Here is a 21361-nt window from a genome sequence, read left to right as displayed (position 1 = left end):
CTTAGGTCCAAAATGGCTTTACTTATGTTAAGAAAGCCAGGCCTGGTTCTCTTACTCTGGGGACCCTCTAATCTTCTTGGTTACAGTAGAAAGACCTCCTGAGGAAGCAATATTTAAGCCAAATGAAGGAGACAGAAGTAAATGGTGAATAGATAAAAGAGGGCACAGAACAGATATGTGCAAATGGCTTCTAGTAGGAGAATGAAAGTTGGATGGGTTTGGGAACTTGCTTTATAAATATATGTGGCACCACAAATCGAATAAGCAAAGAGAGTATTATTTAATGTAGGGTCTACATGCAAATTATAGCCCATACTACAAATCCAGCCCTTCTGCCTGATTTTGCACAAAATATTATTATTGGAACTCAGCTACTCCCTTTTATTTATATATTATTTATGGCTGCTTTGGTGCTACCACATTAGAGTTGAGGATCATTTTGTCTCAAAAATCAAGATATTTACTTTCTGGCACTTTGCAAAAAATTGCTGACTCCTGGCTTAATAGACAGTGTTAAAGAAACTAATTTTATACACCTGATGTACAAAGGTGACTTGCAGGTGTCAATGGTACCGGAATAATGTAGTAAACTTTTGTGTCTTAGGCATGAAAAAGATTCCTTAGCAGCCTGATAAATTACAACCAAAGCAAATTGGATGTTTTTGACTCTACCAAACTGAAATTTTCTACTCAAGAAGGTATCCCTCTGGAATTCCCTGGTGGTCCAGTGGTTAGGACTTGGCACTTTCACTGCCATGGGCACGGGTTCAATCCCTGGTCAGGAAACTAAGACCCCAGAAGCCATGTGGCACTCTCCCCTCCAAAAAGTGCCCAAAGTGTTCCTCAGAGAAATTATCAGATGTATGACTCACTGGAAAAGATGCTATAATTTCTACAACCAATAAGAGACTTATGTAGAAATGCACAGGAAACTCTTTCAAGGAAAACACCAATATCTGACACAAAAATGAGCAAAAGATATGAATTAGCAATTCACACAAAAAAAGAAATCTGTATGGGTAAAAAGTCCGTGAAGATATGCTTAAACTCAGTAAAAAGAGAAACACAGTGAAAGTAAAAATGCCTATTGTGAACACTAGAAAATAGTAAAATACCAAGTGTTTGCAAGTATGTGGAGAGTCAGGGATGTGTATAGAGTGCTACTGAGTGTTGTAGCTATTCCAAAAAGCAGTATATTTATTGAAATTATAACCCAGCCATTATGCTCTATAGGCCTGCAGCACCGCTTGGAGCATATATCCCAGAAGAATGATGGCATTGTCTATGAAGGAAGAAGCTCAAGGATGCTCACTACATTGTTGCTTATAGTACTGAAGAATTGGGGGCACCACAGTCGTCTGTCACTCTGTCACTAGAGGAATACATAAGAAAAGAGAAGGGATATGTATTGAAATGCCATACAATAGTAAAAACATAGTGTTGAATGAAAAGTAAGGTCAATAAATATATATAGTTATCCCTGGAGGAGGGTATGGCAATCCACTCCAGCATTCTTGCCTGGAGGATCCCATGGACAGAGGAGCCTGGTAGGCTGTGGTCCATACAGTTGCAGAGTTGGACACAACTGAAGCAACTTAGCACACACACACCCACGTATATATATATTTGTTGTTGTTTAGTCACTAAGTAATGTCCGACTCTTTGAGACCTCATGGACTGTAGCCTACCAGGCTTCTCTGTCCATGGGATTCTCCAGGCAAGAATACTGGAATGGATTGCCATTTCCTTCTTCAGGGGATCTTCCAGACCCAGGGAAAGAACTCCCATCTCCGGCATTGACACACAGATCCTTTACAGATGAGCCACCAAGAAAGCATATATATATTTGTATAGATTTCCCATTTTACAATGATTAAAAACATGTTTCAAACATATTAGAAGCAGAGAGAGAAATAAGAGACAAAGCACAAAGGGGAAAATAACATTATAAAATAGTGAGGCTTCTCACAAAATGATGACAGCATGTTATAAGGTAAAGCATATTATTTACTCAGCTTCCCACACCAGAGGTACAGGGTCACTTTTCGAAAAGTTACTCTGGTTACTATGCAACATGCAAATGAATAGGGGGCAAAAGAAGATACAGGAACAAGGTAAGAGTGAGATAAGAGGATGGCAATGAAAGATTAGAGGAAAATGCCGACTCTGAAATTCGTCAAATGTGGCACACTTCCAAAGGACACAGTGTAAGGATTTAGGATTTGAGGGAGAAGAGAGATGCTTCAGTTTGAGGTTAAACATAGCTTCCCAGAGATACTGGTATTGTAGGACTAGTGCTGGAGAATTGCCACTTTGGGCAGGGACTAGTGAATATAAGGAAGAAAAGTGTAAAGTTCTACTATTCAAGAGGACATGGATCACTAGGCCTGGGGACCTTATGGACCTAAGATCAATCCATGTAGTCACTGCTAGAAAAGCGGGTCACAGTCAGAATGAACCATCATGTTCTGTTGAGCATATTATATATCTGGTCCTCTGCCAGTGCTTTACACCAGGGGTCCCCAACCTCTGGGATGTAATGTCTGATGATATGAGATGCATCTGATGTAATAAAGTAGGAATAAAGTGCAAAGTAAATGTAATGCACTTGGATCATCCTAAAATCATCCTTCCCTCCCACCCCTCCAACCCCTGTCAGTGGAAAAGCTGTCTTCCACTTACACAAAACTGGCCCTTGGTGACAAAAAGGTTGGGGATTACTGCTTTACACTATCTCACTTAATCATCACAATTACCTTCTAAGGTAGTATTATTATACTTACTAATAAAGAAGACAGATTAATTAGCTAGCCCAAGGAATTTTAGACATCTTTCTTCATATTTACCCTTCTAGAGCTCTTAGCAGGTTATGAAGAGCTACAGGAATACTGCTAATGCTCTTGAGTAGGTTCTGCCACATTTTAAAATGGTATGATCTTGTGTGTGTGTGTGTGAGTGTGTGTGTGTGCATGCATGTGCGTGTGTGTGTATGCATGGGCTGGGGTAAGGTAAAAGTAAGGTTTCTAAAGATGCTGGTTGCTGAGTCTCTATCAGACTTACATATGTCTCGCACTCCTTGCAAGTTCAGATGCCAGTGTATGAACAGCCATGAACATCTAAGTTTGCCAAAAAAAAAAAAAAAAAAAAGGCCTTTATGAACTTAAGTTTCTCTCATGTCTATTCATGGCTTGATAGCTCATTTATTTTTGTGTTGTTATTGTTCAGTCACTAAGTTGTGTCCAGTTCTTTGTGATCCCATGGACTGCAGCATGCCAGCGTTCCCTGTCCTTCACAATCTCCCAGAGTTTGTTCAGATTCATGTCCATTGAGTCAGTGATGCTAATAATGATTTCTGTCACTCTCTTCTCCTTTTGCCTTCAATCTTTCCCACCTTAGGGTCTGTTTCAACAAGCCGGCTCTTCACATCAGATGGCCAAAGTATTGAAGCTCCAGCTTCAGCATCAATCCTTCCAATAAATATTCAGGGTTGATTTCCTTTAGGATTGACTGGTTTGATCTTGCTGTCCAAGAGACTCTTAAGTGTCTTCTCCAGCACTGCAATTAGAAGGCATCAATTCTTTGGCACTCAGCCTCTTTATAGTGAGAAATAAATAGGCAAAACAGAAAGTTTTTAGGGCAGGAAAACTGTATGATACTACAAAGGGAGATACGTGTTAACATACATTTGTCAAACCTTAATCTACATTTGTCAAATATTCATAGAATATACAGGGCTTCCCCAATGGCACAGTGGTAAAGAGTCTGCCTGCAATGCAGGAGACTCAGATAACATGGGTTTGAAGATCCTTGGAGGAGCAAATGACAATCCACTCCAGTATTCTTCCCTGGAAAAATACCATGGACAGAGGAGTCTGAAGCCCAGTCCATAGGATCACAAAGAGTCAGACATGACTGAGTGAGCACATACAACATGCAATACCAAGAGTGAACCATAATGTAAAGTATGTACTTTGGGTGATGATAAAGTGTCAGTGTAGGTTCATTAGTCATAACAAATGCATCACTCGAGTGGAAGATGTTGGTAATGGGGGAGGCTATGCATGTGTAGTAGCAGGGGTACGTGGAAACTTTCTCTTCTTTCTGCTCAATTTTGTTATGAATTAAAACTGCTCTCCAAAATAAAATCTATTTAAAAATGCCCCCCCCCCAAAGGCCTTTGCAAAGAGCCTATGTATCAGGAAAGATTTATGTTTCAATGTAAAGGTTTTATTGTCAATCATTCTTTGAAGAATAGTTTTTAACTTTAAAAAATTTTAGTAAAGCAACTCTTCATATAGAATTATATTTTAAAAAATGCCCAAAGTACAAACAGAGCTCTTGCTACTGAAAGGGTGTCTGAGAGAACAGAATCCAGCTCTTTGTTTTTTCTTTCCCTTTATACTTATTCTAAAGCACCTTTGCTGAATCCTTGGTGCTCTGAGAAGAAAAGAGGTTCTTCTATGGATTAAGAGATAATATCAACAAACACTTTTTACTAACCTCAAAAGGAACGTACAGGTGGCTGTATCAAATCTCACCAGTAAAAGAATTAATAGATAAATAGAAAAAGAAAGCATGCTCGAGTGTTCTTACACCCTTGGTAAATTCTATTTCTAATCATGTCCCTCAAATCATAAAATATAAAGAGCTATCTTTTGTCCATATAGAATTCAAAACATCTGAATAAAAATAAATGAACAAGTTTTAATATTCAGATATAGCTGACAAAGAGAAAATAGGAGTATTGTTTTTAAACAATGGAAGCAATGTTTATATAAAACACTTAAAAATATAAAGAAGGGATCACAGCAATAGAAAAATGATCAATGTTTAAAATTACTTAAAATAGAAATACACATAAAATCATAAGAAAATCTTAGAACTTACTAATAACCAAATACATGAAAATTAAAACACTGAGATATTTTTTTCTCTTATACAGGCAAAGAGTAAAAGGATTGTTAATACTTAGAGAAATAGGCATTCTTACACACTACTGATCATGACTGAGTGACTATCACTTTGACTTTTCATACACTACTAATGGGGATGTTAATTTGTACAATCTGTCTGGAAGGCAGTGTGTTGATATGTGGGTGCATGTTCAGTTGCTCAGTCATGTCCAACTCTTTGCAACCCCATGGACTGTAGCCTTCTAGGCTTCTCTGTCCATAGGATTTTCTAGGGAATAATACAAGAATGAGTTGTCTTCTCTTTTCCATGGGATTTTCGTGACCCAGGGATCAAACTCATGTCTCCTACATTGGCAGGGGGATTTTACCACTGAGCCACCTGTGTATCAGAACATATATTGTGCATTCTCGTTGACTCAAAAGTCTCACTTCTAGGAATGTATCCAAAAGAGAGAAACAAACATGGTGAACAAAATGCATGTAAGAGTGGTCATTGCAATCCCTCACACTCGAATTTCACAAGAAATATCTAGAAGGTCAGTTGCATATTCTTCTTTCAAGTCTTGTTTTATGCACTAGATTCAAGAAGAGAAATTGCTTCAAACTTTTAGGAAGACACTTTAAGTTATAAGTAGTTTGTACAAAAGTTCTTGAAAGAGTTTTAAAACTTTCAGTAAAGGTTTTGATACTTGATCAAAACACCATTTTCTTCATTCTGGTATCTTAAAGTCCCCACCCCATCCTTGTGGAGATGAAAGAGAGCAAATACACACTATTGCCAGCATGTAGAGAATAAGCCATTTCAATTTGTTTTCCTAATATGAGATCAGACTAATGGGTGCAATGATCATATCCATAATATTTACGTCTTCTAGTGGACACACCCATCACTATGTCCTATCTTAGTAGTTATATTACACATGAGTGTGTGATGGGAATCTATGCAGAGCAAACATGTATCAAACTATTTGCTTTAGTTTGTCTTAATTCAAGCCATTTGCCTTATCCTTTTCAGCTTAGCCCACAGATTTTGGACATAGTATTTTCAAGGGTTGGTTATCTCAAATTTCCAATTCTAGGAAGTCATCTCATCTCATTCTCTTTTTGGTGTTTAGTGAAAAAATTTTCTTACTTTCCAGTTTCTCTACCTTTGTAACTGGGGAAATACCATCAGCATGACTCACTGGGGTGTGGTGACAGTTATTTTTTCTTAATTAGTCAAAATGTACAATGTGCTAATTACTTGATTCACAAGGAAGAAAAATCATTATATAAAAATCAGATTCAAGTGGTTTTAGCATATTAGGGTATATATTTTTATTTAAATGCAGAGAGCATCTGAATGTTAAATAAGCCACAAAATATGTTCTTGGTGAAACTAATTAACACTACAACCATGAGCACAATTCCCTTATGGGTTAATTTCTCAATGAAACTCAAAGATACTTTTTGACCTACTATAATGCTCCTTCTGCCAAGGTTAAGAGAAAGATATCAGCATAATTGGAGCATATGAGTCTATATTAACCTGATTTAGTTTGGGGAATCAAAGATTTGCACAAGGAAGGAATTCATAATAATTAGGGTGTAAAACATGCAAGCATAGGGTCTTAAACACAGCATGAATTAATTATTCAGTGTTGTTCAGTCCATTTGGACTTATAAATTACAAAAGGTCACAGAGAGAAGATTGTAACCCTTATTCCCTTTCCAGTCTAATAGCCTAAGATTTCTTAAGCCTCGGTCCTTGCAGATCATGGGCAAGCATATTTAAAACTATGAAATAATAATATACAGAAAAAAATAGGTAGATACATAAAACATAGGTAGGGGCAAAGAAAAACCATGTACCCTTTTTAGGTAATCCTAGGAATCAAGAATGCTTAAATTTCACATATCACTATATTAGTTTTCACTTGTTTGGTAATCTGTATTATAATTAATGTTGTTTGACTAATGATTTCATTGAAAAAAATTGGTATAGTCCTTCTTTGGTGATGCAAGTCTCAGAAAATTGATGATTTCATGATTTATATGTATAATTTGTATTGTGAAAAAATCCTACAAACTAACAAAAATAAACTTGGAGAATGTGGTAGACTGAATAATGGCCCCCACAAAATATCCGCAAGCTGAGAATATTTTACCTTATATGGCGGAATGGAACTTCACAGATGTGATTAATTAAGAATCTTAAAGTGGAGAGATTATCCTAGAATATCCAGATGGCCCATTATAATCCCCAAGAGTTCTTATGAGAGTCAAGAGGGCCAAATTGAGAGACAAGAACATGAAGTGATGGAAACAGATGTGGAAAAGGTGATGAGATATGGGACAAGGATGGAAAGAATGTGAGCAGCCTCTAGAACCTGGAAAAGGCAAAGAATTGATTGTTCTCTAGAGTCTCCAGGAAAAAATACAGCCCTGACAACACTTTTTATTTTAACCCAGAATGACTGATTTTGGCTTCTGATCTACAGAAGTGTGTGATAATCATTTTGTGTTAATTTAAACCACTACATTGGTAAGAATTTGCTGGAGCATCAATGGGAAACTAATGTTAAAAACTATAAGAAGTCCACAAGTCACAATACATCCCCTACTATCTGACTGTATTAGTGTATAATGTATGATATCACTCCCCCAACCCCCGGCCTCCACAAAGTAATCAATGTGAATATTAGAACTAGAAGAAGATTTGAGCATTTCTTAAGGGTCCATGTCTTTGTTATTAGAGAAATATTGAAACTAAACACATCATTTCGCCCCTACAGCTAGCATTAATTTAATTCAAATCAACAAAAAGATATGAAGAACTTTTTAAAGCAATGTGGTCTATTGAATTACAGTTGAGGATAAAACCATAAAAAACATGTTTTTCTCTCTTTAGGCTGCTTTTAGTTTAGAAGAGATAAATGCAAAATACATGTAGAATAGGAATGACACGTGAGATTTGTATTTAAATAAAGTGCTGAGAGTTTATAGGTTACAGGGTCCAATTTTACAGAGAAAAGACAGCATTAGATATTGCAAGATGTGGTGATGCACTAAGAAAGAAGCAAGTAAAAAGAGTAAAGATGGTGAAAACCAGATTAGAGGTGGCTGAAAACTGCGGAGTGAGGAAGTGTTGACAGTGTAAAAGCATTATTGTTTCATTAAGTTTTGTTAAACCTTTACAAAATTCTTTACTGTGGATTCTACTCAGCCTATGCACATGCTTGACCCTCTCCCAATTTTTAAACCCCACTCCCTTCTCCCCCAACACCTGAGGTATTATCTTGTATTTCCATTCCAACCACAGGCAGCCCTTTTGAGAGACTAGAAAACAGTTGGCGCCACCAATTTCTTAATTTTCATTTTCTCTGAAATCCATAGCAAATCTGGTTTTCAATCCAGTCATACCCTATAACTGTCCCAGCCAAAAGTCAGTCCACATTTAGTGGATAGATTTATGTCCTTGATGTATTAGAGTTAATCAAGAGTTAGTCTTGATTTCTCTCTCTCCGCTTCTCTTCCTTCTGGTTTTTCCAGATCTCTCCTACTTTCTTTGTTTCATTCTTTGTCTCATTATTTTGCCCTTATTTCCTGCTCACTCAACTTACTTTTTTCAGTCACTCAGTCATGTCTGACTCTTTGTGACACTGTGGACTGTAGCCTGAAACGCTCCTCTGTTCATGGGATTTTCCAGACAAGAATACTGGAGTGGGTTGTCATTCGCTCCTCCAGGGGATCTTCCTGACCCAGGGATTGAACTCACGTTTCCTGTGTCTCTTGCATTGGCACGAGGCTTACCTGGAAGCCACTTACTTTGGATGATCTCAAAACCACCATGAGGCAGATACTGTAAATTTCCCTAGTTCCATGTCTTATGGGTACTGTAATTCATTCTTTGGCTTCTCTGTGCTTTACTCTTAATGGCTGTCATTTCCATCCTTCAGAGGACTTCCCGAAGTCTACTGGAAACGCTTTGCCCTTTGCAGAGATCTGAAAGTAGCTGATGGTATATGCACCCTTGGTGGAAGCCTATAACTAAGACTGACTGATACAGAAATAAGACAATCTGGCTTCCTTGTCTTTATGTGAAACAAATGCTGAAGTATTGTTTAAGCTTCAAAACCTAAGGGAGAAAACTCAGTACTTTGCCTAAAATTGAGCTCTTCTTCTGTGCCTTCCCCTTCCATCCTCTCTCACTGTTTTTCTCTCTGTCATGCTGATTTTATTTTTTCCTAGAAGCACTTTTTCAATAAATCACTTGCTCATGAATCTTATCTGCTTTTGGGGAAATCCCCTAAGACATTCCACATGCTATTGATTGTACATTCTATATTATGCTAACCCCTAGTAAGTATCTTTAGTTCTAATCTCTTCACTGAAGAAAGATTCATATGGCTGCTGCTGCTAAGTCGCTTCAGTCATGTCCGACTCTGTGCGACCCCATAGATGGCAGCCCACCAGGCTCCCCTGTCCCTGGGATCCTCCAGGCAAGAACACTGGAGTGGGTTGCCATTTCCTTCTCCAATGCATGAAAGTGAAAAGTGAAAGTAAAGTCGCTCAGTCATATCCAACTCTTCACGACCTCATGGACTGAAGCCCACCAGGCTCCTCCGTCCATGGGATTTTCCAGGCAAGAGTACTGGAGTGGGATGCCATTGCCTTCTCCAAAGCTTCATACTAGGGATATTCAAATCAAGGAGATGTCTTCACTTGTTTGTCCAAAGTGGACAACTCAGACTTAACTTAGCACAATCTATATTCCTATCACTTTCTTCCTAATTGTCAGCGTTATTCTTATTCCTGTATTTACTATTTATCTTTGCTAATAGGGAACGCAATAATATGAATTGGCAATGAATATTTGTAAACAGGAAATTCAGTAGCAGAAACATAAAATGAAGCATAATTAAGACTAAAAAAAAGACACACCAAAGACTTTTATACATTTCCAGAAATGTAGCTGTAAGCCTTAAGGCAGCTAGAAGTTAAACAATTGAATACTCATAAGTAAAAATTAATCAGTTTCTTAGAAATTTAGTTCACTTATACTTGAACTAGTTAAAAAGAAATTTCCTAGATACCCTCTTTAAGAGAACATGAGTTTCCCTGAAACATAGGAATTTTCAAAAGGATGATGCTGATATTTATCATATCAAGTTTAAATTTATTAAAAAGAGACTAATAAAGGACTGAGAAGGCAATGGCAACCCACTCCAGTACTCTTGCCTGGAAAACTCCATGGGTGGAGGAGCCTGGTAGGCTGCAGTCCATGGGGTGGTGAAGAGTCGGACACGACTGAACAACTTCACTTTCACTTTTCACTTTCATGCATTGGAGAGGAAATGGCAAGCCACTCCAATGTTCTTGTCTGGATAATCCCAGGAACAGAGTAGCCTGGTGGGCTGCCATCTGTGGGGTTGCACAGAGTTAGACACGACTGAAGTGGCTGGAAGAAGCACAAGCTGGCATAAGATTGCCGGGAGAAATATCAATAACCTCAGATATGCAGATGACACAACCCTTATGGCAGAAAGTGAAGAGGAACTAAAAAGCCTCTTGATGAAAATCAAAGTGGAGAGTGAAAAAGTTGGCTTAAAGCTCAACATTCAGAAAATGAAGATCATGGCATCTGGTCCCATCACTTCATGGGAAATAGATGGGGAAACAGTGGAAACAGTGTTAGACTTTATTTTTGGGGGGCTGCAGAATCACTGCAGATGGTGATTGCAGCCATGAAATTAAAAGATGCTGACTCCTTGGAAGGAAAGTTATGACCAACTTAGATAGCATATTAAAAAGAGGAGACATTTCTTTGCCAACAAAGGTCCATCTAGTCAAGGCTATGGTTTTTCCAGTGGTCATGTATGGATGTGAGAGACTGAAGAAGGCTGAGAGCCAAAGAATTGATGCTTTTGAACTGTGGTGTTGGGGAAGACTCTTGAGAGTTCCTTGGACTGCAAGGAGATCCAACCAGTCCATTCTGAAGGAGATCAGCCCTGGGATTTCTTTAGAGGGAATGATGTTGAAGCTGAAACTCCAGTACTTTGGCTACCTCATGCAAAAAGTTGACTCTGATGCTGGGAGGGATTGGGGGCAGGAGGAGAAGGGGACAACAGAGGATGAGATGGCTGGATGGCATCACTGACTCAATGGACGTGAGTGTGAGTGAACTCCGGAGTTGGTGATGGACAGGGAGGCCTGGAGTGCTGCGATTCATGGGGTCGCAGAGTCGGACAGGACTGAGCGACTGAACTGACTGACTGAAGTGACTTAGCAGCAGGGGCAGAATGCTATGTAAAATTTATTATATTATTGTGTAGACTTAATGTTCCAGGCACTTGAGATATAGTAGTAAACAAGCAGACAAAAAAGATATTTAATTTTATGGAGCTTCTACCCATTAAAAAACAACAAAAAAGGAAACAGGCTCCAAGTGGAGTCACTCTGCTAAGGCCACATCACTAAACCAATATTTAACACCTATCTTAATTGCAGTTTCAGCTTCCCCCAGGAATGTAATCTTAATGAGTCAGGGGGAATTTCTTGGTCAGAACTAGTGAGATAATCCATTAGACAGACCCTTGCCATTCTCCAAAGGAAGGTGACTTTACCTGAGATAATTCACTCTTTGCTAATAATTTCCATATCTTATCTCCTCCTGCACATAAAAGTCTTCCATTTTGTAAAGCTCTTTGGAGCTTCCTTATTGCTAGATGGAATGCTGCCCTGCTCATGAATCATTAACTAGAGACAATTAGATCTTCATATTTATTCAGTCAAAAATTTTCAGCATATCTTAATGGGGGAAGATAGATAATAAACAATAATCATAACAAATAAATAAGTAGTGCAGTTTAGTGTAAGGAGATGAGTACAATATAGAAACATAAGAGTAGGTAAAGAAATCAAGAGAGTGAGTGTTTGGGGTGAGGCTATGATATTAGATTCATTGAGAAGCTGCCACTGGGGAAATTTGGAATGTAGTTAAGAATAAGCTATATGGATATATGGGGAAAGATCATTCCAGGCAGAGAGAACAGCCAGAATAAGGCTATTTCTAGAAGATTTTATAAGATCTATCAGGCCAGCATAGCTGAATCAAGGTAAGTATGGAGGATGGTTGTAGGATGCAAGGTGAGAGAGGTCATGAAGGCCATAACAGGCAGGTCCTTGAAGACCATTGCAAGGACATTGGCTTTTACTCTTAGTAAAATACAGAACTATCGCAAGGGGATCACTATCACATTGTGTTGAAAATAGAAGGCGGTCAATAAGTATAAGAAGCAATGAGACCAGTTGGGAGACAATTGCAATAGCACAGAGGAGAGATAATGGTGGCTCAACCAGTTTGGCAGTAGAAGGGGTGGCATGAAATGGTTGAATCCTGGTTGTAGTTTAAAGTTAGAACCAATAGGATTTCATCAGAGGTTGGATGCAGGATGTGAAAGAAGAATAAACAGACTTTAAGTTTTTGGCCCGAATGAATCAAAGGATTGAGTTGCCATCAATTAATGTGGGAAAGGTGGAACAAGTTGAAGCAGACCCTGTTTGAAATGCCTGTCGGACAGCTGCATGGAGATGTCAAGAGGGCAATGTATATGTGAGTCCAACCAAAGATTGAGATCTGAGGTCTAGAGGAGAGGTATACTAGCCAAGAAGATTGACAGGGAGCAAGAGAAGCAGAGGAGGAGGAGGAAAACAAGCAAACCAACAAAACAACAAAAAACCCAAAACATATGTGGGAAGCCAAGTAAAATAGATATGTCAAAGAGGAGAGAGTGATCTACCAAATCAAAAGTTGCTAACAGGTCAAGTAAGGTGAAGGTTAAATGTTTACCATTGGATTTAGGAACATGAAGTTTATTGATGACTTGAAGAGATCATTTTTGGTAAATTGATAGAGGTGAAAAACCTGATTGGAGTGAGTTTGGAGAAGCTGGGGAGAGAAGAAACAGGAAACATTAGATCTTTCATAAGTAGATAATTATCTTACAAAGGACTATTCCCAATTCTTCCCTCCTGCCCTTTGTGACATTTCTATCTTTCATTTCAAAGATATAACAATGTATGCCGTAATCACTCCTTATGTTATTACCACTATTACTTTTAAAAGTTATCCTTTAGGTCAACTAAAAAGAAGAAATATAAAATATTTTATCTTACCTTCATTTATTCCTCTTCAGACACTCTTTCTTTCTCTATGTAGATCCAAGTTTCTGACCTGTATCATTTTTCTTTTGTCCAGAGAACTTATTTTAACATGTTTTGCAGGGAAAGTCAGCTGGCAATGAATTCCTTTAGTTTTTATTTGTCTGAGAAAGGTTTTATCACTTCTCTTTTGAGGAATAATTTCACTGGGTAAAGAATTCCATGTAGTTTTTCTGTTTCTCTCAATAATTAATTATCTTTTGTTTGCATTCTATCTGATGAGAAGTCATTTTCCTCTATAAGTAAGGTTTGTTTCATTTTGTTTTGTTTGTTTTTGCTCTAGTTTCTTTCTGGAATTTTCCTTTTGTCTTTGGTTTTCTTAAAATTGAGCACAGTAATCCAAGATGTGGTTCTGATTTATTTGTTTTAGAATTTATCATGGTGATGGTGGTTGGTGGTTTAGTTGCTAAGTCGTGTCTGACTATTGTGACCCCATAGACTGTAGCCTGCCAGGCTCCTCAGGGAATTTCCCAGACAAGAATACTGGAGTGAATTACCATTTCCTTCTCCAGGAAATCTTCCCAACGTAGGGACTGAACCTGGGCCTCATGCATTTGTAGGCAGATTCTTTACCGACAGAGCCACCATTGAAGCCAGCATTTATCATGCTTGTAATAGGAGATTCTTGGATCTGTAGTTTGGTACTGTTCTTGACTGTTATTTCAATAATATTTTTTCTTTTTTGTTCTCTCTTTTCTCTCATATACTGTGATTATATGTATGGTACACCTTTTGAAATTGTCCCACATTTCTTAAGTGTCTGGTCAGTTGTTTTTGTTTTCACTTTCTTTTTTTTCTCTTTGCACGTCAGTTAGGAGAGTTTTTATTGCCTTTTCTTTAGGCTCACTGATTCTTTCTTTGGCTGTGTCAAGAATACTGATGTGCTTATGAAATACATTCTTCATTTATGTTATAGTGTTTTTTCTTTTTTTCTTAGCATTTTATTTTGATTCTTTTTTAGTGTTTCCATCTCTCTGCTTTTATCATCCACATGTGTTTGCACATTTCCACTTGTTTCACTCGATGCTTTAGCATAGTAATAAGAGTTATTTTAAATTTTCTAACTGATAATTCCAGATATGGGTCATATCTGAGTCTAGTTCTGATGATTGCTTTGTCTCTTCAGACTGCATTTTTTTCTTGTTGATGGCATGCCTTGTAAATTCTTTCATTAAAAAAAAATGTATCTAGTAACAGAAATTAAGGGAATTAGACTTTTAGTGTAGGGATTTGTGCTAATCTGACTATAACTTGGTTTTTGTTTCTTATTTGCTGCAGAGGCTTTAAATTCCTCTAGTGACCTTGTTTCCACCTACACTCAAACCCCCATCCACAATCTGTCTTTATTTTTTAGTTTTCCTGGGCACTTCTTCTCAGTGACAGTGTGTGTTTAGTAGTTTTTTCAGCTGTTATCTAATGTTTTTATATTAGAGCCCATTTGTTGTGATGTTAAAGTGTGTGTGGCAGGGGTGGGTGAGGATGTTATACTCTTTAGACTTAGTCTTTTAGTGGGTTTGTGTCTTGGGCTGAAATCTTTAAAAACTGTTTATTCCATGCAATTGATTTTTTTTGGGGGGGGGGTGGAGTTCATCCTTCACCCTAATCCTTTTCCTTGCTGTAGAGTACTAAATTTATTTTCTTAAAGATCTAACCCATATTTAAATTATTTTTTCTTCTATTAGGTGAGCCAGAAGGCTATGAGACAGGACTGGAAGCAATGGCTTTTTCTAACTGGAATAAGGCTTTGAAAAAGTATCTTCTCTTGGACATAGGCTTTTGCTGTGAAGAAAGCTCTGGGTGCATTTTGCAATGATTATACGTCTTCTCTTCTGGCCAGGGCCACAAGGGAATTTTTCTCAGATCTTCCCAGTGAGAACCTGGTGGAATCCCTGGAGGTAAAAGCCAAGAAAATATATGAGTTCCTCTAGACTGCAGCCCTTAGGAGTTTCTCACTCGCATGCTGGTTCAAACTCAACCTTTAAGTATTTGCAAAAAATTGTAAGTATTCCTATCTGTTCGTGGCTTCTGAAGCTTCTGCTTCCAGGTAAGCAGAACTCAGCCATGTCTTTTTGGATGAATTTCTCTCCAAAGTTTAAAGTGGTGATTTGCCCTGCGATTCTCTGGTGTGTCCAAGTTTTTATCAAAAGCCAATTACCACACAGTTGCACTCATCTCACATGCAAACAAAGTAATGCTCAAAATTCTCCAAGCCAGGCTTCAACAATATGTGAACCGTGAACTTCCAGATGTTCAATCTGGATTTAGAAAAGGCAAAGGAACCAGAGATCAAATTACCAGTATCTGTTGGATCATCATAAAAGAAAACGAATTCCAGAAAAACATCTACTTCTGCTTTATTGACTACTCAAAAGCCTTTGAATGTGTGGATCACAGCAAACTGTGGAAAATTTTGAAAGAGATGGGAATACCAGACCACTTGACCTGCCTCCTAAGAAATCTGTATGCAGGTCAAGAAGCAAGAGTTAGAATTGGACATGGAACAATAGACTGGTTCCAAATCAGGAAAGGAGTATGTCAAGGCTGTATATTGTCACCCTGCTTATTTAATTTATACACAGAGTACATCATGTGAAATGCCAGGCTGGATGAAACACAAGATGGAATTGACATTGCCAGGAGAAATATCAATAACCTCAGATATGCAGATGACACCACCCTTATGGCAGAAAGTGAAGAAGAACTAAAGAGCCTCTTGATGAAAGTGAAAGAGGAGAGTGAAAAAGCTGGCTTAAAACTCAGCATTAAGAAAACTGAGATCATGGCATCCAGTCTCATCAGTTAGTTAGTCAGTTCAGTTGCTCAGTCGTGTCCAACTCTTTGTGACCCCATGAATTGCAGCACGCCAGGCCTCCCTGTCCATCACCAACTCCCAGAGTTCACTCAGACTCACGTCCATCAAGTCAGTGATGCCATCCAGCCATCTCATCCTCTGTCGTCCCCTTCTCCTCCTGCCCCCAATCCCTCCCAGCATCAGAGTCTTTTCCAATGAGTCAACTCTTCGCGTGAGGTGGCCAACGTACTGGAGTTTCAGCTTTAGCATCATTCCTTCCAAAGAAACCCCAGGGCTGATCTCCTTCAGAATGGATTGGTTGGATCTCCTTGCAGTCCAAGGGACTCTCAAGAGTCTTCTCTAACACCACAGTTCAAAAACATCAATTCTTTGGCTCTTAGCTTTCTTCACAGTCCAACTCTCACATCCATACATGACCACTGGAAAAACCATAGCCTTGACTAGATGGACCTTTGTCAGCAATGTCTCTGCTTTTTAATATGCTGTCTAAGTTTGTCATAGCTTTTCTTCCAAGGAGTAAGAATCTTTTAATTTCATGGCTGCAGTCACCATCTGCAGTGATTTTGCCAGTCCCATCACTTCATGGCAAATAAGGATCCAAAATCACTGTGGATAGTGACTGCAGCCATGAAATTAAAAGATGCTTGCTCCTTGGAAGAAAAGCTATGACAAACCTAGACAGCATATTTAAAAGCAGAGACATTGCTGACAAAGGTCCATCTAGTCAAAGCTATGGTTTTTCCAGTAGTCATGTATGGATGTGAGAGTTGGACTGTGAAGAAAGCTGAGTGCCAAAGAATTGATGTGGTGTTGGAGAAGACTCTTGAGAGTCCCTTGGACAGCAAGGAGATCCAACCAGTCCATCCTAAAGGAGATCAGTCCTGAGTGTCCATTGGAAGGACTGATGCTGAAGCTGGAACTCCAATAATTTGGCCATCTGATATGAAAAACTGACTCATTTGAGAAGACCCTGATGCTGGGAAAGTTTGAAGGTGGGATGAGAAGGAGACGACAGAGGCTGAGATGGTTAGATGGCATCACTGATGCAATGGACATGAGTTTTGAATGGATATAGGCTCCAGGAGTTGGTGATTGACAGGAAGGCCTGTAGTGTTGCAGTCCATGGTATCCCAAATAGTAGGACACTACTGAGTGACTGAACTGAATTTGTTCAGCTTTTTCTTATTGTCAAGGTGGGAGGGATGACTGCTAAACTCTTTGTATGTTGGAGTTAAAACAAGGGGTCCTTTAACTGACTTTTTAAACTTTAACAACATAGTTTTGTGATTTTAAACAGTGTGCTAAGGACTCTTCCTACAAAGACAGGTAATGTTTGAATAAAATTTTAGTTATTATGAAGATGAAAATCAAGAGCAGATTTGAGGATGAAAGTCCAAGAAAGAAGTAATGTCCAGTGTAAGGACTATGAGGCAAGTGGCCAGTGCAGACTGAGTGATAGGGAACATAATAAGAGACTGACCCAGAGAAGCAATGAGGAAAATGGTGTAAACTCTTTAAAAAGCAATTGTAAGGCTTTGGTTTATATTCTATGAAAAATGGAGTCTTTGGAACATTTTTAACAGAGGGATGACATGGTCTGATGGGTTTTAATAGAATTGTTCTGGTTTCTGTAGCAATTACAGTAGAAAAGAACAAGGGAAAAAGTGGAGTCCAGTTAGGATATAATTGCATAATCCTTGGATAGGGTCATGGTGATTTTGACCAATGTGGAAATGGTGGGCATAGAACTGCTCAGTTTCTGGACTTAAGATTAAGGCCAATAAGATTTGCTGGGCTGGAACTGGGATGTGACAGAAAGTATGGCATAAAGCAGAACTCCATATAACTTCTCACTGAGCAATTGAAAGAACTGGCTTCTTCCAGATGACAAGATAGTTTTCTATTTATCTATTTACTTATGTATGGTTGTGCTGGGTCTTTGGTGCTGCATGTGGGCTTTATCTGGTTGCAGTAAGCAGGGACTACTCTTCGCTGTGGTTCTTGGACTTCTCAATGTGGAGGCTTCTCTCATTGCAGTGCATGTGCTCTAGGCACATGGGCTTTAGTAGTTGCAGCATGCAGGCTCAGTAGTTGCTGCGCACAAGTTTAGTTGTCCCCTGGCACGTGCAATTCTCCTGGAACAGGGATTGAGCTTGTGTACTCTGTGTTGATAAGCAGATTCTTAACCATTGGACCACAAGGGAAGTCCCACAGGGTGGCTTTCTAAACCATGTGTCTGACTAAATCTCATGCATGATTGCAGTCATTGAACACCTCTCCACTATGTCCAGGCTAGTTTGCTCAGTAGGGCCCCCAAGTACTCTCTGCCCACCATGACTTGGCATTTGGTTTTTGTCCATCTTTCTAGCCCCAGACTTACACTTCCCTGTTTTTTGTATCATTCATGCTGAGATCTTTGAGGTTCTACTAAAATGCCATATTGTCTTAGATTTTAGCATATTTATTGCATCATTTCTTTTATTCTTCATTCCCCTCAGATGGCTATCTCCGGCTGATCTTTACAAATTCAGTTTAGATGTTCTTGCCTCTAAAAAATCTCTGTTCTTTTGGGCTCACTTGTTCCAAGTCTAGGAAGGCTGCCTGTGTCTCCGATACTCCTGGGACTCTGTGCTTACTGCATGGAACTCCTACAAGTGTCAGGCTACCAGGGGGACCCTGCATGACTGTGATTATCTTTGAGGATAATAGTGAACAAAGACCCTATAACATTTATCTTGTTTTAAGTTTTGGACTTCAGAGGGCTCAACAAGCTTTGGAAAGTGTAACATGTAAAGAAAAATTCTTTTCATTATTTCATGGGCAAAACTAAAGGCAAATAACTAACCAGTGCTTCCTGGGTAGCACACTCTGTTTAACAATTATAAAGTCACTTTCAGTTTTAAGAAAGAAAGAAGTACTCACATGTGTGCAGTTTTATAGAAATGAAAATCTTAAGCATGTTATTAGTAGCTAAAAAATATATCAGCAGATTTTCAAACACTTTTCCCTGAATATTAATGAAACCTTTTATTTTGGACAATTCAATTCACTCATATTGCTTTTATGCTCATAGTTGATAATAAATAGCCATGACTACTCTGGGTTTTTTTTTAGAACACCATATTTTATTTTTTTCAGAATCAAATAATTCTATGAAACAATGGATAATTATATAGTGAGCTCAATAAAGTCTGCTATGTATTCATCAAAAAATAGTGTGAATCCATAACTTGGAGAAAGAACTGCCTTCTTTGACAGTGTTCACTAAAAAGAAAATAGTAAAAGATATAATAAGATAATAAAATAATTAGATAAAATGACCACAATCTAGAAAAAGCCAGATGAAATTTGTGTTTACACTTCAAAATAAAAGGTCTAGGTATCAGTTAACTAGGTCAGCAGTACCAGCCAACACTCAGCTTTTAGAAATTAATTAAAATCCAAAGACAGATTTATGGATGTCAAAAATCAGTTTTGAAGAAAATCGTATCTTAATGAAAAAACATGTGTATGTTGTGTAATAAATGCAAAGGCCAAATGTGTTACAATAATTTGCTTCAGGATTTAGTCTGTTCTTTCATGAACAAAAGATATATATACACATATATACAGTTGTTTGGGTTTTTATAGTTACAAGACTACAAAAGAGAATCAATATGTCAAAATGCATTGTTCTACGTTCAAAATCAACTTGAACTTCAGGGGTTCTGATTTTTTAGTGAAACTGTAAGTGTCAGGGCCTGAGTTTCTTTTAAGAGTAGGAAATATATATTTTTTCTTATAGAAAGATTGAGGTACAGGGAAGGGGAACTCTTTGACATGAACAGTCTTTGAAAACCCAAACATTTTGATGTTACACATACCACTCAGAAAACTTATTGTTCTCTTTTCTGATATTTTCCTTTGAGGAAATGGAAAAGAATTTGGGAGATAATCTTTACAAAGATGTGCCTAAGAAACTCATCTTACAAACCTTCTTTTTCCTCTAAGGCCCTGGCACCATAGACCCTTAGGAAACTCTGGAGTTAGAGGGAGTTGGGATATTGGATGAGTAGAAAGACACACAGGGAATTTTTTTTTCTTTTATATACTTCTTGACTGTGCCCACTGATTATGTATGACAGGGCAGATGCCTGTATCCAAGGCAACTCTGGGACAGTAATCTGGGCAATTTGGATATACTCAATAAAGATATATCCCTTTTGTGCTTTCAAAAAATTAATAACAAGCAGCACTTTTTTGACAAATGGAGAACTAGCATAAAATTAAATATGCAGTTAATGACTAACAGAGAAGTTCAATATTTGCGTATTTGGAATCAAATCTAATATAGTAACTTGTTTAGAGGATAATTTATTAAATGCATACATACTTAATTGTCCTATTTATTTTTAATTACTCAGCGAAAATATATGTTCTTCATGTAATGTTTAATCAATAAAAAGAGCTCATTTTGATTAACACTCTAAATGCAGAACCGTAATAGAAATAAGCAGTGTTATCACCTTTTACACACACATAAGAATATGTTAAAAATAGACACTTTGTACAGTTTTTGACTGATGTCACTCATTACACATTATTCTACAACTTGATTTCTCCTTTTCCACATGGTTGAAAAATCTTTCCGTGTCAGGGCATATACATGCAATTTCTCCTTTCTTACTTAATTTCTGGGTAATATTGTATGAAATGGATTATCTATAGTTCATTTAAACCATCCTCCTTACTGGTGGGTATTTAAATATTTTTCTCTTTCCTTTATTCCCTCTCTCCTGTTATTTTTTAAATTTATTTTTTAATTGGAGGAAAACTGTTTTACAATGTTGTGTTGGTTTCTTCCTCTTTATAAAAAGTTTTTTTTTTTTCTATTAATGCAATGTCTCTCCATAATTGAGCCAAGAGGGAAAATTTCTGTATTAAAGGATATAAACATTTATATTTTTATAGGTATTTCCTAATTATCTTCCCAAAATTTATATTGAATTATACTTTCATCAGCAGTATATAAGAATACTAATTCCTTCCCACCCCAATAACACTCAATATTATTATGTGCCCCGTGGATAAAATATGTAGCTCATTGTTGTCTACACCTACTCTGTTCTCATGAATAGTAAAGCTGAGTATCTTTTCATATGTTTATTGGCCATTTGTACTTCCATGACACTGTATAAATATTAAATAAATGAATGATTAAATTACTGAATGAAACAATACATTTAGAGTACTAGAGAAATGAAAGTTAATCACTCACACCCAGGAAAATGAAAATGTTTCCCTGGCATAATGATTACAATCTTATTATGCCAAACAGAAATTAAATAGCACAACTTTATTTTTATTATACACAGAGAGGTCATATGTGATTCCTGGTTAACAACTGGACTACATTTAATATGAGTTTACAAGCCCACTAGGTATCAAAATTCAT

The 21361-nt window shown here is 37.7% G+C and overlaps 1 non-coding gene across 1 annotated transcript; it reads left to right on the top strand.

The window, feature by feature from the left end:
• The first annotated feature begins 713 nt into the window (after positions 1-713).
• TRNAE-UUC (transfer RNA glutamic acid (anticodon UUC)) lies at positions 714-786 on the top strand. The gene has a single exon. It is a non-coding gene; the product is annotated as a tRNA-Glu (tRNA).
• Positions 787-21361: the final 20575 nt, after the last annotated feature.

The sequence above is a fragment of the Ovis canadensis genome, chromosome 1 (assembly GCF_042477335.2).
Source record: "Ovis canadensis isolate MfBH-ARS-UI-01 breed Bighorn chromosome 1, ARS-UI_OviCan_v2, whole genome shotgun sequence".
NCBI lineage: Eukaryota > Metazoa > Chordata > Mammalia > Artiodactyla > Bovidae > Ovis > Ovis canadensis.
The sequence above is the reverse complement of the archived record's forward strand: the minus strand, read 5'-3'. Positions and strand labels throughout refer to the sequence as shown.